Source organism: Larus michahellis, chromosome 3 (genome assembly GCF_964199755.1).
Source record: "Larus michahellis chromosome 3, bLarMic1.1, whole genome shotgun sequence".
NCBI classification, from domain to species: domain Eukaryota; kingdom Metazoa; phylum Chordata; class Aves; order Charadriiformes; family Laridae; genus Larus; species Larus michahellis.
The window spans coordinates 72,736,606-72,757,367 of NC_133898.1; positions in this window are offsets into that span (position 1 = coordinate 72,736,606).

A 20,762-nucleotide genomic window follows, 5' to 3' on the forward strand; every position below is an offset into this window, starting at 1 on the left:
TTTTTCGCTTTTTTAGTGTGGAGAAAGCTTTTACCTCTTCTGTGCGGGAGTCTGTCTCCCTCTCAACCAGCTCTTGGAAGGGTTTCTGCAATTTTAATTCATTTTACAGCAAAATTTCACAGCAGTTTGGACAGAAAGTGAAGAAATCCTCATTCCCTATTGGAAGGTAGCCAAAAGCTGAAGTAGATGTACAAAGGGCCAAGAGGAATTTAAAACTGTTTAAAAATCTCCAGCCAAAGTGATCTGCAGTCAGCCCACCAAGGTTTTTAGAACTGAACTGTCTCTTTAAGCTTGGCTCTGGGAAATAAACCAACTTGTTTCTGTTGTAGTGAGTGGAAAGTGGATGATGAAAGCAATTTGCAACATGCAGAAATGAAGATAACGGCGGTCTGGTGATTTAAGTAGCACTATCCTGCTTGTACAGCTTCCTGTGAGTAGTTATGTGTCAGATATTCTGTTTTGCCTGCGATGCCATTCAGTGCCAGCCCATATGTCTTTTGGTCTAGACTGCTGTGTTCCATAGGAGGTACACATTTAAATATGTCTGGGAGAACCAGGCTGATGCAATGCTGGAGACACCGTCTCTGGGATCTGCAACGTTTGAGAAAATCAAAGCTCACTAATTCAGAGCACCTGCTTTCCTTTTATGTCTATACACGGGAATATGTACACATCACAAGTATATATACACTTATCAATTTTTTTGCTGCTTCCTTCTTGCTTTTGAACTGTGACTCCACTGTATAGAAACAGCAACAGTGGGGCCTGTACACAGTTACAATCGGTCTTAGCCAAACTGGAACAAAACAGTGGCGTTACACTGGGCTTGGGATCCCAACCAAAATCCCGGTGAAAGGAAATGTTGAGACATTTCACATTCATTTCAGCTAAAGTAGTCCTAATCCTTTCTCATGCTATTCTGTTCAAACATTACAGGTTTGCAGCTGTCTTTACAGGGACAGTTTTAGTATATCCATATTTTTCGTTGCCTACATTTTCCTGTGATTTGGAGAAAGACAGGCTGTAGAAAAAGGACTTTGAATTAGATTGAAGATTTCCCAAATTCAGGATGATTGGATTCAGTTCATTCACTTGGCACACAGGGGTCAAATGTAAACTGTGTCTGACTGGAATTTATTGAAAGTTGAACAGGAACTGAGTCTTCAAATTCAGACCTTTGGTTTAGTCTAATTGTTGCTTGAACCTCCCTAGAATCCAAAAGCAGATCTCAAATTAATATTCCAGTCCTGGTACCTTCCACAAAGTTTGAATTTTGAATGACTGCAGAGAGAAACTTCAACTTTTACACATGTGTATAAGTATTATTGGTGTGCAGAGACTGTAGTGAATCTCAAAGCACTTCAGGAACTCAAAATTTCCTGCCAATATTTCACGCTGGTGATCTCCACTCTAGCCTGTAAGACAAACTGTGTAAAAGCCATGAACCTCAACACCCACAGGAGAAAGAACAACAATAAAAACACCAAAAAACCCCACGGAAAAAAGTCCAAGCTCCAGCCCCACCTAGGACATCTCTATTAAAATAAGGAAGCAGATACCAGCTTTGCTGCACAGGCTTCAGCACTGATGACTTATTGCCAAAGAAGTGCTCTCTCCCTCTTGTACAGGGGAACATTAGAGGCACTTCTCCGTGTTCATATCTGGATTCCCAGGTTTGTGATGACTTCCCTGAAAAAGCAACAACTGGCAGAGCTGAACTGAAAACAGCGCTTGTGCAACGAATGGATACTGATGTCATCACCTTTGTTCCAGAACTTCTTGCTGTTACTACTGACCAAGAAAGGCAGGAAGAAAGAAGGGTCTTCTTGCCACCCATAGCAAATTTAGGATTGCTAAAGGGTGAATCTTATAGCATCTCTTTTCCTAAACACAGTAAAAAACCCAACAGCCTCACTTCTCCTCTTTCTGAAATGCTCTGTGTACACACCTAGTCACTGTTGACTAAAACTGTTTTTCATAACAATGACATTACCCACTGTTGACTGAGTATTACAGGAAAAGCCAGCTGCAGCAGGTCAGGAATAAGGAAATGCCATTCTTCAATTTCTCATTTCTTTGGCAGCAACACAGAGAATTTGGTTTTCATTACACACACATCTTTTAGCTTTCAGTTGGATCAAGAGGAGAGGGCATTCGTCCATCTCCATCATTTCAGACAGGTCTTGGTCTGCAAAATTATTTAATGCTATCACACAATAAGAACTTCTGATCACTAGACTTTGTCTGGAGGTAGAATAAATAACTATGATCCGGCAAGTCATAAATATGGGGGTTGGGAAGACCACTCTTCTCCCCACAAGCAGCTTACAGTGTGAGACCATGCTAGATATGAGATGTTAAATCTTAAAGGACTGCACTGGTACATGTTTATCTTCTAGCTGTGTTTTCTGCAGCCCTGTGGAGCAAGTATTAACATTCCTATTTTTGAAGTGAAGGAAAATGAAGCAGAAAAAAAGAAATAGCAGGAAACTCTTGACTTTCTGGGGGGAACTGGGAGGAAGGAAGTGGAGCAGAAGATCAGAGCAGAAGCAGCTGTAGCAATGTAAGGTGTGCCATGCTCCTTTTCACTGCCCTTTCAAGAGGGAAAGGGTGAAACCTCCACCACCTTACAAGCCAAATGTTCGGATTGATGTCAGCTCACCTAACACTGGGGAAGGGAAAACCTAGCGGATTTTGTGCTGAAGTGTGTGAGGCACTTGTACGATTCATTTCAGCAGCTCTTCCCGGGAAGGTGGGTGCCTCCCGCGAAGGGAGGGGAGGCAGCTGGCAAGAGGAGGCACCTGCTACCGAGCCAGCACTGTGGAGCTTGCTGTCACTGCGCACTGCAGCCTAAGCAGATTTTCCCTGCCCAGAGAGGTGCTCCAGTCCAAATATGTTACTGTGCCATTAACACATCCTTGTCTGTATCTTGTCATGGTACAGAAGACTTTCTGTCACCACCGCCCCAGTAGAATTGGTCAAATCTGATAATGTATTAGCTTGGGCTGAAACAGCATATAAGGTATTCCCATATGCACCCTGCAGTGGGTCTGGGAACATGATGATTTGTAATGTAGTCAAAGGCAGAGCAGCCAAGCAGGGGGCAGAAATTAGTCCCTAGTGATCTGTACCAGGCTACCCAAGGGTAAGGGGCAGGTGCCTAGGTAGAGTGCTGAAAAGATGTGAAGGCAGACCTGTTCTCTGAGCTTTGCATCCTGCTTCTTTATGTGGGGCCTCAGCCCCTTAAATGTCTCCCCCGCCTCCCCTGAACATGAAGTATCAACATATCAAGTAGTTCAGAGATATATTAAATTAATGCTAGATCTTATTGAAGGAGGCACCATTTGTTCTGCTTGGACTCAGTTCACAGTGAGTAACTTACTGGTTGGGTACAGCCTTTAGTTACTTTCATAGATTAGCAAGGAAATAATTATTTAGAGATTTGGTCACTATCTCAAGTACTTTGGTAACTGTCAAGCTTATTCTAGCCAGCAAATTGTGTAACATTTGGTAAGTAATTCTGTAACTCTGTATTCACCATCTGAAGAGGCTTGTTGTTTTCTTTCAAAATGGTTCTATGTTCTACAGAGGTTCATCCCTGTATGTACATTTCTGGTCTAACGACTGTATGTTTACAATTAGTTTTCTGTTGTTCATCTGTAGGGTCTTAATCCAAAGAACAGAAATAGCAGCAAAATGGATTTATGGGACTGGGATTTAGGAGATCTGTGCTCAGTTTCTTTGATCTACCAGGACATGCCTCAGCTGATCTTAGCTCAAGCCACTGCGTGAGATTCTCAAATAGGGACCTAGAGTTTCTTTATTTCTACAGGAGCGAGTGAGGCACTTGCATAGTTGTGCGAGCCTCAGCTTTCGTTCCCCTTGTGCAAAATAATGGTTACAATAATGCTTTCTTTGGCTGACTGGTCTGTTTAGATTATGTTGGTCACTCTATGGACAGAGCAGAGAAACAACAGGAACTCCCTTTCAGTGCAAAGGAATAGTAACAAATCCAAAATCCACTGAAATCATTAGAAGTCTTTTCTATCTTGGATCATGCCCTGTGTGTGTTTAAGGTCAATTTTCAGCTAACGTTTCCTATCATCGAATTTGTGAGAATACTAAGGAAAGGAGCCACGACAGAAGGAGCTGAACAGATGCAAAGAACATTATATTCTTTGATTAACAAGTATCTCCCAATTACACTTTGGCAAAATTTGGTGTTAGTCCTAGTTCTAGAAAAATGTGGATATACCAAAGGCCAGTTGACAGTCTTGCAGACCGTCATCAAAAGAACTTCGTATTATCAAGGCAGTGGATAAAGTTATTAAAATATTGCTGAGGTTACCATATAAGGCATATTGGATTCAAAACAAAACTGGTCTGTGACTGTCAGTATGAGTTAACAGATTCCATGCAGCAGGTTCCAAATCTGCAATACTTTATTCTCCTGCCTCTGATTAAGGTCTTGGATCCATACAAGTCTCGCATTTAATTTCACTCTTCTCAGTTAAAAACACATCTTTAATCAAGTGCTGGGCAGCCACGGTTAGCACAATCAGATGTCCTAACGAAAGAAAGAAGTGGTAGGTATTGCCAGCAGAGCTCACACAAAGCACGCTGAAAAGGCAGGCAAGCTGATGGCTGGAAAAGTTTCTGTCTCTTCTCTTCTCTTTAATCACCTCTCCCCTCTCCTGCTGACATTTTCTAACTCAGCAGAAGCTGCCAAATTGTGGATGGTTGTGGGGCCTGCGTAAATCAGAATAAAACAAGGGAGCTAGTATTTGTAGGAGAGATTGGAACAGCAACAAATAAGACCGACCTGATTATTCAAGCATGGTCAGACATAATGCCAAACTCTGTCTTCTGATATTTGCTGTGTGATTTAAATACCAGTATATACTGCCGGATGCGATCAAAACGTGCTGCATCCCCTTTTTTCTCCTCTGGTGCAAATGTAGTAGCTGTTTAGTGCTCTGAACCAGCCGACTTCTGAATTTTGCTATACCAAATGCCTCAAACACAGTTAGCAGGGGGCAGCAACACCAAATCTGATGTTTGCTCACACAGTCATAAGTATCGAAATTTTATTACTGAGATTTTTAATTCCTATGCAACCAATATTACATTTTGACGAAGATGTGATATTGCATGCTGGGACTTGTATTTCAGCGCTGTATCAGTGTATGGAAGATAAGTAAAGGATCAGCACATTGCTGGCAACAGTTTGTTCCTAGATTCACCCTGAAGTCCCTTCTGCTACACTTTCTGATGCTTTGTCATCAAAGGTCCATGCTGTAGAAAAAGTATGGATAGAAGTTTGGTCACTGAAGTTTAGAGAGCACAGGAGGGGAGAGGAATGCTGAGTCACTGGCAAGACTCATCAAGCACCACTTCTGCCCTCCTGACTCTCTGGCATTAGAATAACCTTCTCCAGGAGTAGGACAGTACAAGCCCAGGTAGATCTTGGTAGCACTCAGCAGTATTGTGTACTTTGAGGGAAGGAGAAAAAAAAAAAAAAGAACAACCAAGCAATAAGAAAACCCCAGAAGTAAGAACATGAGTTAGTTTGTTCTGAAGATAATGTTTCTCCTATTCTTGGTCGCAGGGATATGTATCTGTCCACATTGATGGATTGGCCCTTTCGTATTTTTTGGATGGAGTACAATGCCATTGTTCCCACTTTGTAGCTGGAGAGCAGAAGCACAGAGAGACCCATGTTTTAAAGGCACTGAACTGTCTAATTGCAGAGACTTCTCGTGGGAGTCAGGTTTCCAAACCCAGTTTTAGCATCTGGCCAGCCATTGTTTTTCCTCCCTCCCTGGCCAAACTGAGATTACAGGGTAGAGAAGGAAATTGGACCCTCACCTCTCACATCCACCATTATAGCTACATCCCCACCAACTAAGATTGGGATCTGGGCCCTGCTTACTTTTACTGTTACAACTCTGGAAATTGCTGTGAGTTGTAAGCGTACGTTAACTTTCATTTCTGCCTTAAGAGGTGCCTGCTGTAATGGCAACATAGGTTAGCTGTGCATATGGTGAAAATGTACATTTTTTAACCTGCTTTTCTTTCATTCCTCCCCCTGCTCTTATGAGGAAGAGTGAATGCAACTTCCAGATTCATTTTGTCTGTCTGGGTCATTTTATGTGCTTTTAGCCTTGTTTCTTTTTATTCAAACTTCTTTATTCAGTCGAAGAAAATGATCCCCAAACTTTTCAAGAATCCTTACAGGGGAATTTTGCTTTGCCTCTAACTATGCCTTGCAATTGCCTCCAATACCATTCTGTCCTCTCAAAATAGGCAGGAGTAAACAACGTGGACAATTTGGATGAGAAAATCTCCCTGGATTATCAAATGACACAGGGCATATTTCATACTGTTCTCCATCCCCTTCTTTCTGTATTCAGACATACATCAGTTCTTTTCACCACTCCTGCAAATTGGGCAGAGGCTTTTTTTGTGGTTCTCCATGCTGACACCAAGTTAATTCCTAACATGGATTGCAGATGCCCTTGGGCCCATCCACACAATGGCATGGAGCTGGGGCAGATGAGTGAGAGATGCTAAGCCACCAAATGTCATCTTGTGGTTGTCTCTGAGTCACTTAAACACAGCTTATTAATGGAATTAGCACCTGGGTCCCAGTTAGTGAGCCCTGCAAGTTCACGTGGTGCCTCTGAAAGATGATTTTCAAGAAGTTCCAGATGTTCACTTGCAGGCAGTGAAATTACCATGTCTATTTGTTACTCATGTGGTTAGAAAACACACATACAGGAGAATAATCTTCCCTTTTAGAAACTTGTAATTTTGTTTTGTATAGCAGTGGGCAGCAAATGCTAATGAGAGAGCAAAAACCATCACACAGACTAAATGACATGTCTCTTTCTGCATCCAAATTTAACTTGCATTGAAGTCCATGGGAGTTTTGCCAATGATTTGTAGAAACACTAGATGTTCCTCAGGGTCAGACAAACAGCAAAACTATATAGGGAAAAAAGTCTAGCTGAAAGCTGCACTTGAAATATATATGTAAAAGTTAGTCCTGCTCATAAGAAGTTCACTGGCTGGGCTTGCACAGCCGCTCAGGAGCAGACCCCGGACTAACCATGGCGCAGAGTTCACTCTGACGACACCACCTGCTGGTGGGACCTCCTTGGGATGTGGCTCCAGGGAGAGACAGATAATGCTCCCTGATGTGAGCCCTGCACTATAGTGGCTTCCCCGGCACACCTCCCTGCTGTGCGAAGCATCCCATGGCCCCGTTGCCTCTGGCAGTGGCAGATCATGGGTGGAAAGAAGTCGATCCTGGATCCTGCCCAGGAATAATCTCCTTAGCTCTTCCTAGAAGAGCCACTTGCCACAGGGCAAGTAATGGTTGAAAAGAGCCTGAGTTCAAGCCAAAAGCAGGGATGCAAGTTCAGCCTGCGCAGGTACAAAGTAGGTTAGCCCCTGCTCTGAAACACACTGCTATGAAATTTTGTCGTACAGTCTCATTTAGAGTTGCTAGTTTTCTTGTTTGGTAAAATATAACCCTCTCCCTCTTTAAATAAGATGATAATTAAAGCACACAAATGCAGTACAAAGAATCCTGTTGCTTAGACCTTGATCCTATTTAGTGCTTCTGATCCCTGGCTTCATTAAAGAAGTGTTTAAGTGGATAATTTTGTTTCAGTAAGTAAACTGTTCTCTTAGACTAACAGAGAGTATTCAGTGTTCTGACAAGTTAGAGTTCAGAAAAAGATGCGCTTTAACATAGGGTAGATAAAATAAAGCAGGAGGGTAATCATATGCTGGCTAATTGTTTAAAAGCATCAGAATACTAAGAGACATGCATTTTAATATGAGAAACACAAATCTAGTTGAGTACTTTTTGGAGGCACCAGGGGAGATTTGGACTGCATTGTGCCAGGCACAAACAAACGCACATTGATCAGAACTTGTGGGCATGAACAGTATACAGCATTAAATGGACGAGATGGAGAGACAAAAAAAATTGTTTGTCCTTGTGCTAGAAGTTCCTATTGTAGGCAGAATCAGATGGAAACTATGGCTGGCAATGTTACAACTAAAATATTTGTAACGAACTACAGCATCTTCAAATACTCTAGTGTAATTTATCACACCAAGAGGTATCCTACAGCCTCCATTTCTTATTATGCAGACAAATATTAAAAGACACTTTACTGCAAAATGAGATAAACCTTCTTCCATGTGAACTCATATGCTCAACAAGATCAAGAGATCAGCGATGACTCATTTCTGAATGACCAGGTCATAGCAGGGGTACTAACTATTGTCTGGTATTGAAAGCATCAGGTGGGATCACCTCCTAACGTTGTGTGTTTACATATTTACCTTGGTGATGCTATTTATGTAGCTGTGGTCATTCTGTCCCTATGGGCCTTGGTACTGCATGTGAAACTGGGTAGGATAGCGTTGCCAGCAATGGAGGAAGAGGAAAATGTCACCAATTGACCACAATAGTTTAGCACACTTCATGCTTATGCGGCATGTTAGATCCCCAACACACTGGGCAAGCAGTGATGTGGCAATGTGAATTCACATTTTATGTCAGAATAACCATTGGGCATCCCTATGAAAAGTGTCATTTGGCACCTGTGCTTGCTTTGGGTACTTGAGTACTACCAAAACTTTACAAAGTGGGGAAAAAACAACTTTTGGCAAAATTTACATCCCAATAATGCAGTTTCTCTGGACACAGTCACAGTCCATAATCTCAACTGTCGAGAGGTACAGAGTGAGAGCAAGTCAACCTCACCTTTCTCAAAGGCAAAGTTATTTTGGGACCCAGTCTGCCAATAATGTACTAATGGATATTTTCAGGTCCTGGCTTCTGACGTCTGTAACTCACTGACAGCAGCGAGTTTCCTCTCCCCAAAGCATAACTGTGTCCAAGAGACAAATGAATCTGTTTGGTTTATCTCTGAGGCTACCTTATATTTTGGTCTTGACTGCTACCTATTTCTCTCACTGCCTCTCAATCTCTCTTTTCGTGTTCCTCTCCTTGCTTGGCAGTTGAAAAAAGCAAGAAAGCGTGAGCAGTGTATTTGCCACTTTAGGGAGACAAAAGGAACTTTATACTATTAGTTGCTGTAGGCAACATTCAAGTAGATGTGAATGCTCTCCTGGAACACCAAATGAGTTCTGCCTCCCTGCTTTCCACCTCCCAACAAGTCATCCTGACTGGCTGTCAGAAAGCGTTAAGTGCTCTGGAGAAACCAGGGATATAAATGCTGCTATGGAAAATAGATATATGAAATTATAATAATTACCTTTGTACTTACTATGTTGCAGTATATAATTGAAGGGTTTTTTTAAAAGCATTAGCCAAGCTTTTAAATCTGTTAGGAAAGAAAGATAAAACATGCACTTTTCTCAGTGTTTCTCATCACTTCACTTCTGAAGAGGGAAAATGGCTGAAAGTTGAAACTATGTTCTTCTCCCAGGTCCAGTTCTCATTAAGTGTTAGTACACAGTATTTGGATTTTATTTACTCGTGTCTGAGAATTTGAAGTCTGCAGGTTGATCACATTCTGTGAAGGTTTTCCTCAAGCCCATACGGACATATGAGATCTCTGTCATTTGACTAACTTGTTGGTTAATTGCCATGTGCCACCAAAGACCTGGATATCACTAGTAATCCTCTGCATACCAGCTGCTGGTCTGCCATAGATACAAGGTAATGCAACATAGCTCAGACTGTTGTGGAAATAAAACATGTGCCCAAGGACTGCAGCCAGAGCTAACAATGCAGGAAATTAGGAAACTTGATGTTTTTTTCCTGTCTCTGCCACTCATCTGCTTTGAAACTTTGGGGAAATCACTTTGATCTGTCATTTCCCTCTCTTCCCTTTTACTTTTCTTCTCTCTTGTTTACTTAGGTTAAAAGAACTTGAAGGATCATATGCACTTGGGATTTCTAGACTTCCCCATACAAAGAATTCTTCTGTTTGTTTGCATCCAGCTAGGATATGAACCTTTTGGTTCATATGACCTTAGAGAGCGCTCTGGTGAAGACAGCCATATATGTAAGTAGTGTGAGTTCAATGAAGGAATTACATATTAACTTCAGCAAGAGCAGCGGATGGTACGGTGCCTTACTGCAGAAAACAATAGCCATTAGCCTGAAATATTCCTAATTGAATCTGACTCCTAACTAAACCACTGCTGTGAGTCACAGCCGTTCTGCAATGTAAATACTTTTCTCAATCAGAGACAATAAAATATAATTGGAGTCAGATTGTTGTTATTGATTAGAACATAATGCATCAGAGAGCATCCTTTTCCATACACTCTATTTATAGTGTCTGCATCATGGAACAGTCGTTACGGCTTTTCCATCCTCATTGCACAATCATGAACAAAGCATTAAACACGCATTCCTGTTAGCACACTAACTTGGGCCTGTCAAAGAAGATGGGAACTAAAGCCAATCAGAGAACTTAGTGTTTGGCATTTCTGTAAGAATCTATCCAAGTAGAGTGAAATGTAGGGAAAAAGGGGTGTGATTTAGCAAGGGATGTTGGCTTTCTCTATATGGGGCATGTTACACTTTGAAGACATGGTATATATGTTTACACTGCCAAAAACATTTACGGGGCAGATGGCACTACATGAGTCTTTTCTCCCTTCAAAAGTGGCGCTCTGCCCAGCTCTGCAGCTTTCCCTCCACTCCCTCCATGAACCTACTGTCCCAGGAAAGCCTTTCTCAAAGAGGCTTGTAGTGGAAAGCAAGAGTTGTGTTCTGCCAGACCCAATTCACTTTAAATTGTAGTCAACTGGATGAGGTATGTATTAACAGGCATAGAAACAGGAACCAGCGAGAAACTAACATGCTGTTAAAATATTCTTCCTAGCCCTTGCTTTGAATGCCACTTGAGACTGCTGTCTTCAGAGCTGTTGTTGCAGGGTGGTAATAGTGCAGTGTCACACGAAGCCTCTGATTTAGAGTCAGCTTTCTGCGGAGGACACAGAAAGCTGCCATCTCCAGAATAAGGTGTACTTAGGCCAAGACTGACACTATGACAGCACCACGTGTTCCCAGCAGAAATAGCGACTGTAATGCCCTTGAACAAGCCCATTTCGTCTAACGTTTGGAGTAAGCTCACAGACCCCCAAAGGTGAGGTTAGCAGATGCTTACTATCATACAGAGCCCTCCTTTGTGATATGAAGCAGGTGATAGTTAATAATCAGGCTCCCAGTCGAGCAAAGCACATAAGCACATGAGTAACTGCTGAAGTTAAACCTGTGCCCAAGTAGTTCACTGGACTGGAGCCAAAGGATGGAAAAGCTGATAGCAAGGGAACTTTCAACTGAAATAGAAGAAAAGAAGCACGTTACTGGAAACACCGGTGACAATTCTTTCAAGTTCCTATCCTCCAACATAGTCTTATTTTGTCCCTGCTTGCATCCTAGCACAGCTATGCAGAGCTAAGCTGGAGTGATTCACCCTGGAGGGTTCTCTGTTTCAGTGGAAATTACTTTAGGAGTGTAATTTATTCTGATTGTTAGTAGTAATTGTCTGCTTTTCTGGTAGAGAAAGTGAATAGTATTTAAAAATGAGTAGCAAACAGCAGTGGAAGAAGACCTACAATAAACTCTGTTGTTTATTAGCCATGAGCAAATACGGCTCGCTGCAGATTGTGCATCCTTCTGCTACAGCAGGCCCCAGACCCCAGAGCACCACAGAGCAATGTGCACCTGCTATAAATAGCCACCAAGGGCTGTTTGAGAGTATTCTGAAGGTACTAAATATTTTTGCAGGACTAGATCTTTCATTTGTCCTTCATGGTATGACTCAACATGAAATTATATTGCTATGTTATATTAACTTGGATATTTTGGGCCTGGCTGTCATTTAGAGCAAAACAGGCAGTAAAAGGACCAGTCAAGTTGATACAGAATTTATGTCTACTTCAAGGTCTTCCACACTCTCTGCATGGGGTAAAATGTGCCAAAGGCACCCACGTTCCTCCGTGTTGTGCTTGTGCTCTGTGTTCCCTGTGGCCTCAGTAGCACCTGTGAGCAGAACCATGGAGTTGTGTTCCTGCCTCCTGTCTGCAGGAGTTTTCATCCCATGCCTTCAGTGACCATGGTCCATCATAAGCTCCTAGCTGTTAAGGGGTCTCCGGGGTGAAAGAAAACTATATATCCAGAGGAAAGAAGTCATGTAGTTCCCAATGCACAGGGCGAAGTGCAGAAGGGACTGCAGGAGCAGGTGAAGCCCGGCTGGATCATCTCACATCAGATTCCTGTGAATCCCAAGAGAGCATGTGGTCCATGAGGTTATGCTGAGCAGTCTGCGGACCTGTGTGAAAGATTAGCATCCGTTGCATCTGGAGGGAATGGTTTGATGCTAACAATGTCTTGTGGTCTGTAAAAAGGTAGGCCCTATGCTTTGGTCCACGCAGTGTGGGATATGAGTTTGATCTCAAGCACTATACTGTATCAAGAGGTGGCCTATAGCAGCATGAGAGTGTGCTTGAGAGCACACTCAAGTTGCTGTTTAGCAAGGGCAGGATGTGTACAAACACATAAACTTTCACAGGGCCACAAGCCAAAGGACATATATCATCTCCAAGGGATGACAAGAGCTCTGATTGATTCTTTTTATGGGCCAGAGCTGGGTTGACTGCATGGCTATTAACTCAGACAAGCCAAAGCTGTCAAACCCAGAAGCTCCTGCTGGCCCGCTGCTTGACACAGAGGACATTGTCCAACAAGAGCTGAATTGTTCATAAACTGCTCCTCATGAACCTCCTCGTAGTGCCTGAACTCATGGAAGGGGCAAATACATCCTTGGAGGATTTTTGTCCTGCTGCTGCTTCCCTGGTACCTGGCAGACTGACGGGCATCAGAGTGTGCAGCAGTTGAACGAAAAAGGTCACCATGAAAGGAAGCCAAAAGATCAGGCACTGTTCCAGGCACGGCTGCTGATATATAAAATATAATCCAACTGGCACGCAAACCCTTGTAGCTGCCAAACTTATCCCATGAAGAGCTCAGGGTGGTCTCCAGGGCTGGACCACTGAAAGGAAAAAATGCACTAATGGCAGCAAGATGGGGAAGCCTTGCCAAGCCAGGACAAAAATCATGTGTGTACCAGTTTCCATGTCTGTGAAGACAGCTCTGTTACGTCTGTGAGAAAGGACCTTACACATGGACATGGTCACGCACACGTACGCACACCCTCAGCTCAGGCACATGCAGCCCAAGATGGCTCGCGCCAGTGTCACCCTGCAATGCCATCGGCATCAGACGGTGCTGCGGATGCAGGCTCTGCTGCGTGCACTGATGCCGAAGGGGACTTTACTCCCAGACGCACATTTCCAGCGCTAATGCTTGTGCCCCAGCCTGGCACGCAGGATCCAGGGAGAGGTCCAGATGAAAACTGACCCAGAGGAAAAATAAAGACTCATCGTGTTCAGCCTGAGACGTTCCCTGACTCAGTTTGCTGTGTGCCCACACTCCTGCTGGTGACAGCGCAAGGGAGGCTTTGGCCATGTGCAGCAGGGCCACTCTTGTCCCTTTTGATGACGGCGTGAAATCAGATCTGTGTGACTGCACATGAAACCCCAGTCTGGTTCATGCAGGTCAGACTTGGAGGAGCATTCGAGGGTTTGTTTCAAGGAGACTGTTTGTTTATCTGGGCTGTCCTTTTAGACTAAAATAGAAATAAGCATTAACCATGAAGAATTTTATCCCCTTAGGTACTTAGATGAATGTAGGCTGCTTGAGAGCCCAGTTGCTGGCTGACCTGGCTTCTTTCCCTTTTTCCCTTCACCCGCCCCTTCCCAGCTGTGTCCTGTCCCCCATGCTCTAATGGCTCTGGGGTCTGTTGAACCCCACGCTGAGCAGTTTGGCATGTTAAATCCTCAGCACATTAACCCACCAAAAGAAAAAGAATCCTTCCCTAGTAGGCCAAGGTACTGACATGCCTTTTGCACAGCCTCTGACAACCATCAGAAAGAGGTGGAAACACGGTGGCAGTCTGCAGGTAAACCAGCGTGGGCTCCCCCTTGGGGACAACAGCCCCAGAAGACAACAGTCACCTCCTGGTCCGGAACAGCGCATTTCCTAACCTGCTTTGTGAACAGTGAAAATAGTGAAAGGCAAGTTAAAGTCTCTTCTTTGATCTTACCAGTGCTTTGCAGTTAGTTTTGAGTGAAACAATCACAATTTAAAAATGCAGAGGATTTGCTTTCTTTCTCTTGGTGGCCAGCAAGTGGGATGTGTTGAAATAAGAGATGTCTTGTCCAGCTGGAGCAGTCGATTGATATTTGGGATCATTTCTATCAGGAGCAGTAATCAATTACATGGATCATGTGTCCCTTGGTGTGATCTTATTTAACCTACAAAGCACAAAGCCTTGATCTCCTGAGCACAGTCGGAAGGAATGGGCATTTCCCGTGCTCAGCATCCCCCAGCCTGCCACGCCAGCGAGCTCTGTGCCCACGAATCCCAGTTTTTGTTCCCTCCCAGGAAGACCCGTGATGCTTTCTCCTTGGTTTTTGCTGTCAACACACATTTGTCTTTAGCTCATAGGCTCATCCTGGGTTTGTGACTCAGCAAACTCCAGCACCGCAACACGCTGTGCAGCCTTCGCTGGTTGTTCCTCTTATTTTCATGAGGTTTTGCTAACAGCAGCTGGTGGCGGCCCCCGTTGGGTCAGGAGAAGTGCACGCCACATCTCTGGTTTGCAGTCATGTCTCTCATGTTGTCATGTCTCTCACCGCTTTTAAAGGGAACACAGTCTTGTTTTAGGACAGGCAAAACTGTCGTGACTTGAAGATAGATCTTCAAGAGGTTAATTTCCTAATGTCTTCTCTCTACATAAGTACCCTATAGTGGGAGGGGGAACAACCCTGTACAGCCCTCTCTCCCTCTCATCTATAGGGTAGCAATTCACTGTAATGCCACAAACCCATTCATGGTCTACGCCAGGCTTAGTTCTGCACGTATCTCATGTCTGCACTGGGCAACACTGAGGTTAGTATGTGTATTTGTATTTGTGTGTTTGCTTATGATCTTCGGCTTTTATGTTTTCCTTCTCGCTTTCATTTGTTCATGCTTGGTCTAATTCTTTTTTCTTTACACTACACTTTGTTTCTTTCTGTTATGTTTTTGTTTACCAGGAAAGCGTTGTTTCCAGTTGCCCCTTTCCCTAATTCCACATGCTGCCCTGCATACCCCTCTCCCCATACACCCATCCTTTCAGTATTGGCTGGACTCAGACTGGTAACCCAGTTTCTGGGAGGTGTTATGGACTGCAGTGAAACACTCTGTACAGACTTGAAATGTCAGTACGTGCACAGATTTAAGATCGCCAGCAATGGGCATTCAGAGGCCAGAGAACTTGCCTGAAACTCAAACAGTTGAGCCAACAGTTTTTGATAATAAATTACATAAAGAAATAAAATAGTATTGGAAATGTATAAGCATGTGCAATCACTTTTCCAATATTTTCCAAATACTCTCATTTTTTTCTGCTCTCTTCTAGAAAGACATAAATCTATGAATTAATCATCAGTTCTGTCCCAGCAAAGGCTGAGAACTAATGCTGTGGGGTGTGTTGAGTGCATTATCTGGGAGGAGTACTCTGACTCTGCACACACGTGTCTACACATGTGACAAGTATGTGGCAGTGTGGCTTCACCAAAGGTGGTAGATGCAAGCCTTGCTTTGTAACAGAGCAGATTTTCCCTAAAAAAAGGGTTCAGTTCTTGAACATCCAAATGTTCTAAATACAGATACTTGCATTTTCAGGTTTTGTCAGTGTTCAGGCTTCCAAAAGAAAAAGAAATTCCTCAATCTCTAAACGAAAAACTACTGTTGTAGAAAATGCATTTTAGTCTTCTGAGTGCTCCAGTGACTGCCCAGTGTCCCACCTTCCTAGATTTTCTAGCCTCACACTGACCTGCCAGACTGCCTTTCTTGAACCAAAAGGATGTGAGAAAGAAGGTGGCAAGCAGCACTGGAGACACCAGGTCACCATCCTATGCCTGACCTGAATCCTTGTCTTTGAGGGAATAATAAAAATATTTATCTGCCCTCGGTGTTCTGATAATTCATTAATTAGCATTTGTATTGCACTCCCAAATTCTCTGGTGGGAGGCAGGACTCTGCAGATACCCTTAGCAGTAGCAGCAGGAGTGGTTTCAGCCATGCAAGCGGGACTGGTTTGGTGGCTGAATGTGACAACGTGCCCGCTGCCATCATGCCAAAAACTCAAAAGTTCAAAGGTATTTTGTGGGTCGTGTTACTTTGGCCACTTCTCCCCATCTTATATTGAAATCTGATGTGTTTTTTGGAAGAGGCAGCTTCCCCTAATCCAGCAGGACTGTTTTCATTATAAACAAACCTCTCGCAGTAGGGCTGGAGCCCGCACTGCTTTGTGCCTGTTGGCTCCGACAGCGGTTCCCCGGGGCGGCACGGAGGTGGAAAGCGTGTGCCAATGCCTCCAGCCAGCAGTGATTGCTCCGGCACGGCGGCAGCCCCCCAGCAAGCCATCCAGACGTTGTGGCCCCGTATAAATCCCGTGTGGCATCGGTGCCAGCCCCACTGGAGCATGAGCTGATGTTGGGGGAGAGCAATGGTGCGCTGCTGGCTGGGGACCCTGTCTCTAGTGGCAACCAAAGGAGGAATAAGAGAGGGCTGGGGCTGGTGGATGGAGGCAATGGGGAGCAGAAGGGGGAGCCCTGCAACAAAGACCCCAGAAAGATAAATGGAGATAGAGAGGGATGCTGAAGGATGGCTGAGCAGAGGGACAGAGAGCTGGGGGACAGGCTAAGGATAGGGGCTAGGAAGGGGGAAAGGTAGTGAAACCATGGAAAAGAGGACAGAAGAGGGAAGAGAAGGAGACAGGGTGATTTCAGACTCCCAGGAGGAAAATCAGATGCTAGGAAATGGAAGGAACTGTCTGGAGGGACAGAGGGACACGGGGAGCAGACCAGCGTCAGGAGTGGCATAAGGACTGGAGGGGAAGCTGCAGGCAAAAGAGACAGGGCAGAGAAAAGGGGGAGAAGGCGAAGGGAGGCTGGATTTGGGGTAAGAAGAATCAGAAGACAGAGGGAAAGAAAACATGCAAGAAATTGATACAATGGAGAGAAATAGAGAATGAAAGCAAAGAAGCAAGGAAGTGCTTGCAACTCTCAAAAATTTCAATTCATTCAGTCTTGTTCCAGCCCAGTTTTTGGGGGTGACTCTTGGGATGGGCTCAGGAGCCTGTGTTGAACAAACTCTGCTGTTTGGAAATTTCCTTCCAATAGCAATGAAGAAAGATGCTTGAAAACTGGCATGTTTCCTATAACGCAGAGATGGAAGGAAAGAAAAATAATAGACTTGTCCATAAAGACAGTAATTACAACCACATGCTCTTATAGTAGAACTATTTTTAAAGTATCACTCTAGTATTTTTGTTTATTAACTGTCACTGGGGAGGAAAGGGACAGTAGTGTAGTAAGGAATTAACTAACCTGTGTTTGCAGCTCTGCCTGCTGCATGTATATGCCATAGGGTAAGTACCTAATGCCGAACATCACCTGGTAGCAGGTGTGGAGCTGAGGTGCAGTTTCCCCAGGGGTTTTAGCCAGCCCGCTATTGCAGTGCTGCTGGAGGAGCTGCACTCCCGGAGCGGGAGCCAGGGGGTAGGAGAAGAAGACCCTCTCCTGGCCAGGGAGCGATGCCTCCCCCCTCTGTGGGGGGGACTCCAGATCCCTGCTGGGAACCGGCCGGCTGGGAAGGGTCTGATTTCCAGCGAGTTCCCGCTGGCTTGGCTCCTTCCACCTCAAAGGCTGAACAAAAGCAAGGGAATTCAGCCCTGAAAGCAGCCAACTCTCCATGTCCTCCAGCACTGCCAAATTCTTGGAACAGAGACTTTAATTGCATGCAAGCGGTGCTGTGAGAGCCAGGCTGAGACCGGAGGGAGGGTTTTCCATCAGATGTCTTCCTGTCATGAGCTTCACAAGGTGCCTACCTGCTAATGTGATGCTGCTTTTAATCTGTAGTACACTCCTCAACCCTGAGCATTTGAATTCCAGCTGTTTGGTTCATAGCTTATCCTGTTCCTGGCACAAGGAAGGAAAGGCTGCATGCAAAAAAAGAGATGTGCGTGGCATTGCCTATGGAGTTTTGGCTCATTTCTGCAGCTGCTGCCCCTGGAGGCCCTCGGCTGAAGCCCACGGGGAGGGTGCCGGCGGCAGGAGGGGTGTGCAGAGGAGGGTTCGCCGGTGGGCTCCAGGAGCTCTGCTGATGGCACCCACCGGTGGCACCCGTGCCCTACAACCCGTCCTCTCCGTGCCCCCACCCCATCACCAGGAGTATGTCGACCCTGATACATGTACCGAGGACAGGCGGTGAGTGCGGCTGATCACAGGGTGGAAAAACCCTTCCACGTCTGGTACCCCCGACTGCGTGAAAAGCCACCCCCCCAGCCGCGCCAGTGCCTTTCTCCCAGGGAAGCTGCACACCCCGCACAAAAGCCGCTGTGTTTCAGCAGCCCAGAGCAGAGGCTGTTGATGAAGGAGTTCAGCAGATGGCACAGGCTGACACCACGCGCTGGACCTCTCCTCCTAAGGAATTTTTTTCTGCGCTAAAGGGCATTGAAAGCTTTAAAAAGCATTAGCAAGCACAGCGGTTAAGCGCTCTCCTGCATTTTAATTGTCGATTGCTGCATGTGACCTTAGAGAGCCACATTTTAATGTCACATTCAAAGAGGTATATATGTCAGTGTCCATGGAGGGAACGGCTGTGCAGTAGCCCTGCAAACGTACCAGAGGGGTGGCGAGAAGCCTGCCTGCGACGCTGCGTGGGGAGGCATCTGCCAACGGCAGCGACTCCATTAAAGACAGCAGTAAAGTAAAATTCTGTAAAAATCAGATGTGCCCGAGTGGCAAGCTCTTTTGGAAATCCAGCTGGAAGAAATGGTATTTGTTCCATGAAGATGTAATGAGAATCACTTAACAACATAAAAACAGAGCATGCGTTTGATGAACTCTAGTGAAGAAGAAAAAATAGTACAAATGCCTGGCACTAAGAGTAAAAATTCTCAGCATATTTGGCTCTTCAAAATCTCTGCTTACAGATGTGAAAACAGCTTTGTTTACTTCATAACTGTCAAGGTTATAATGGCTTAAAACAAGCCTCCTGACATCTTCATCCAGTTTTACGGGTCTTTCCTTACTGATGTAAGTGTTCTCGCAAAATGGTCTGGCATCTCATTAGAAACAGAATTGTATTGACTGAAACAGACTGTAAATAAACCCATGTATGCGCAGGCTGTTTCTTGCCATGGTCCATATCCTGATACTGCGTTCATATATACACGTGTTAGGGCCTTGCTTTTCAGAGATGCTGACACATGCAATTCCTGCTACATCAGCAAAGTTTCTGGATGCACCAACCTTTTAAAAACCAGGTCCAGTGTAGTTTTCTGTTCTGCTGGTTCCACTTCAGCATCTCAAGAATGCCGTGTTAATATGGTGTGGACAACATGAACCTGCTTGCTGCTTTGCTTCCCTGCTCTGTGCTCTGTGACAACAAATTGCAACTTCTTACTATCATTATATTGATTATTTTTCATTTTATATTGATTATTATTGATTATATTTATATTTTATGATCAGAGGGCTGGAGCACCTATGCTATGAGGACAGGCTGAGAGAGTTGGGGTTGTTCAGCCTGGAGAAGAGAAGGCTCCAGGGAGACCTTATAGTGGCCTTCCAGTACCTAAAGGGGGCCTACAGGAAAGATGGGGAGGGACTCTTTATCAGGGAGTGTAATGATAGGACAAGGGGCAATGGCCTCAAACTGAAAGAGGGAAGATTTAGATTGGATATCAGGAGGAAATTCTTTACGGTAAGGGTGGTGAGGCACTGGAACAGGTTGCCCAGAGAAGCTGTGGATGCCCCATCCCTGGAAGTGTTCAAGGCCAGGCTGGATGGGGCTTTGAGCAGCCTGGTCTAGTGGGAGGTGTCCCTGCCCATGGCAGGGGGGTTGGAACTAGATGATCTTTAAGGTCCCTTCCAACCTGAACCATTCTGTGATTCTGTGATTTTTAATAGGGTAGTGAACTGTCATGGAAACTGCCAGTCCATTTCTTCTCCTGCTGCATCCTGGCATTTGCAATTAGCTCAGAAAAGCAGTCTGAACTAGCCGTCTCCAACAGCAGTATCTGTGGTCAACTGTGTGCATGGGCTGATTCTTGAGGGCTTCATAGAAGGAAAAGCCATCTCAGGAAAGTGAGAATAAAGGTCTCCTCCTCCTCTAGCAAATGCCTGGTCCTCTGAAAACAAAGATAATTGGAAAGCACTGGGCTAGCTTAGCTTCTCTTCAGCAAGGGCTGCCTGTGAGTTTACAGGCTTGGGGCTTTGCCAGAGTGTGCTGTAGAGTTGCCATTGTTTCTCTCTCTTCTTTTTTTCTCTTTTTTTTTTTTTTTTTTTTGTTCTATATTAGCTATATGGCCATATATAGGTGACATGGACATTAGCTATACTTTCTGTGGACTTGCTAAGGCAGGAATTCCCAGAGAATTACAGGCATTTCTGCACCTAAGCAAATGACATTAAAACTATTAGCACATGGAATAGCCTGGGAAAGTGCCAGATGCCCTGAGGTTTAATAAAAGAAAAATTGTATTTGTATGATGCAAGGCCTGAAACAGAGGACAACTTCACTGGTCAGGCTAGTTTCATCGCAGGAAAAGGTATCTGCTTTCTGCAATAGCTCATAAAATTAT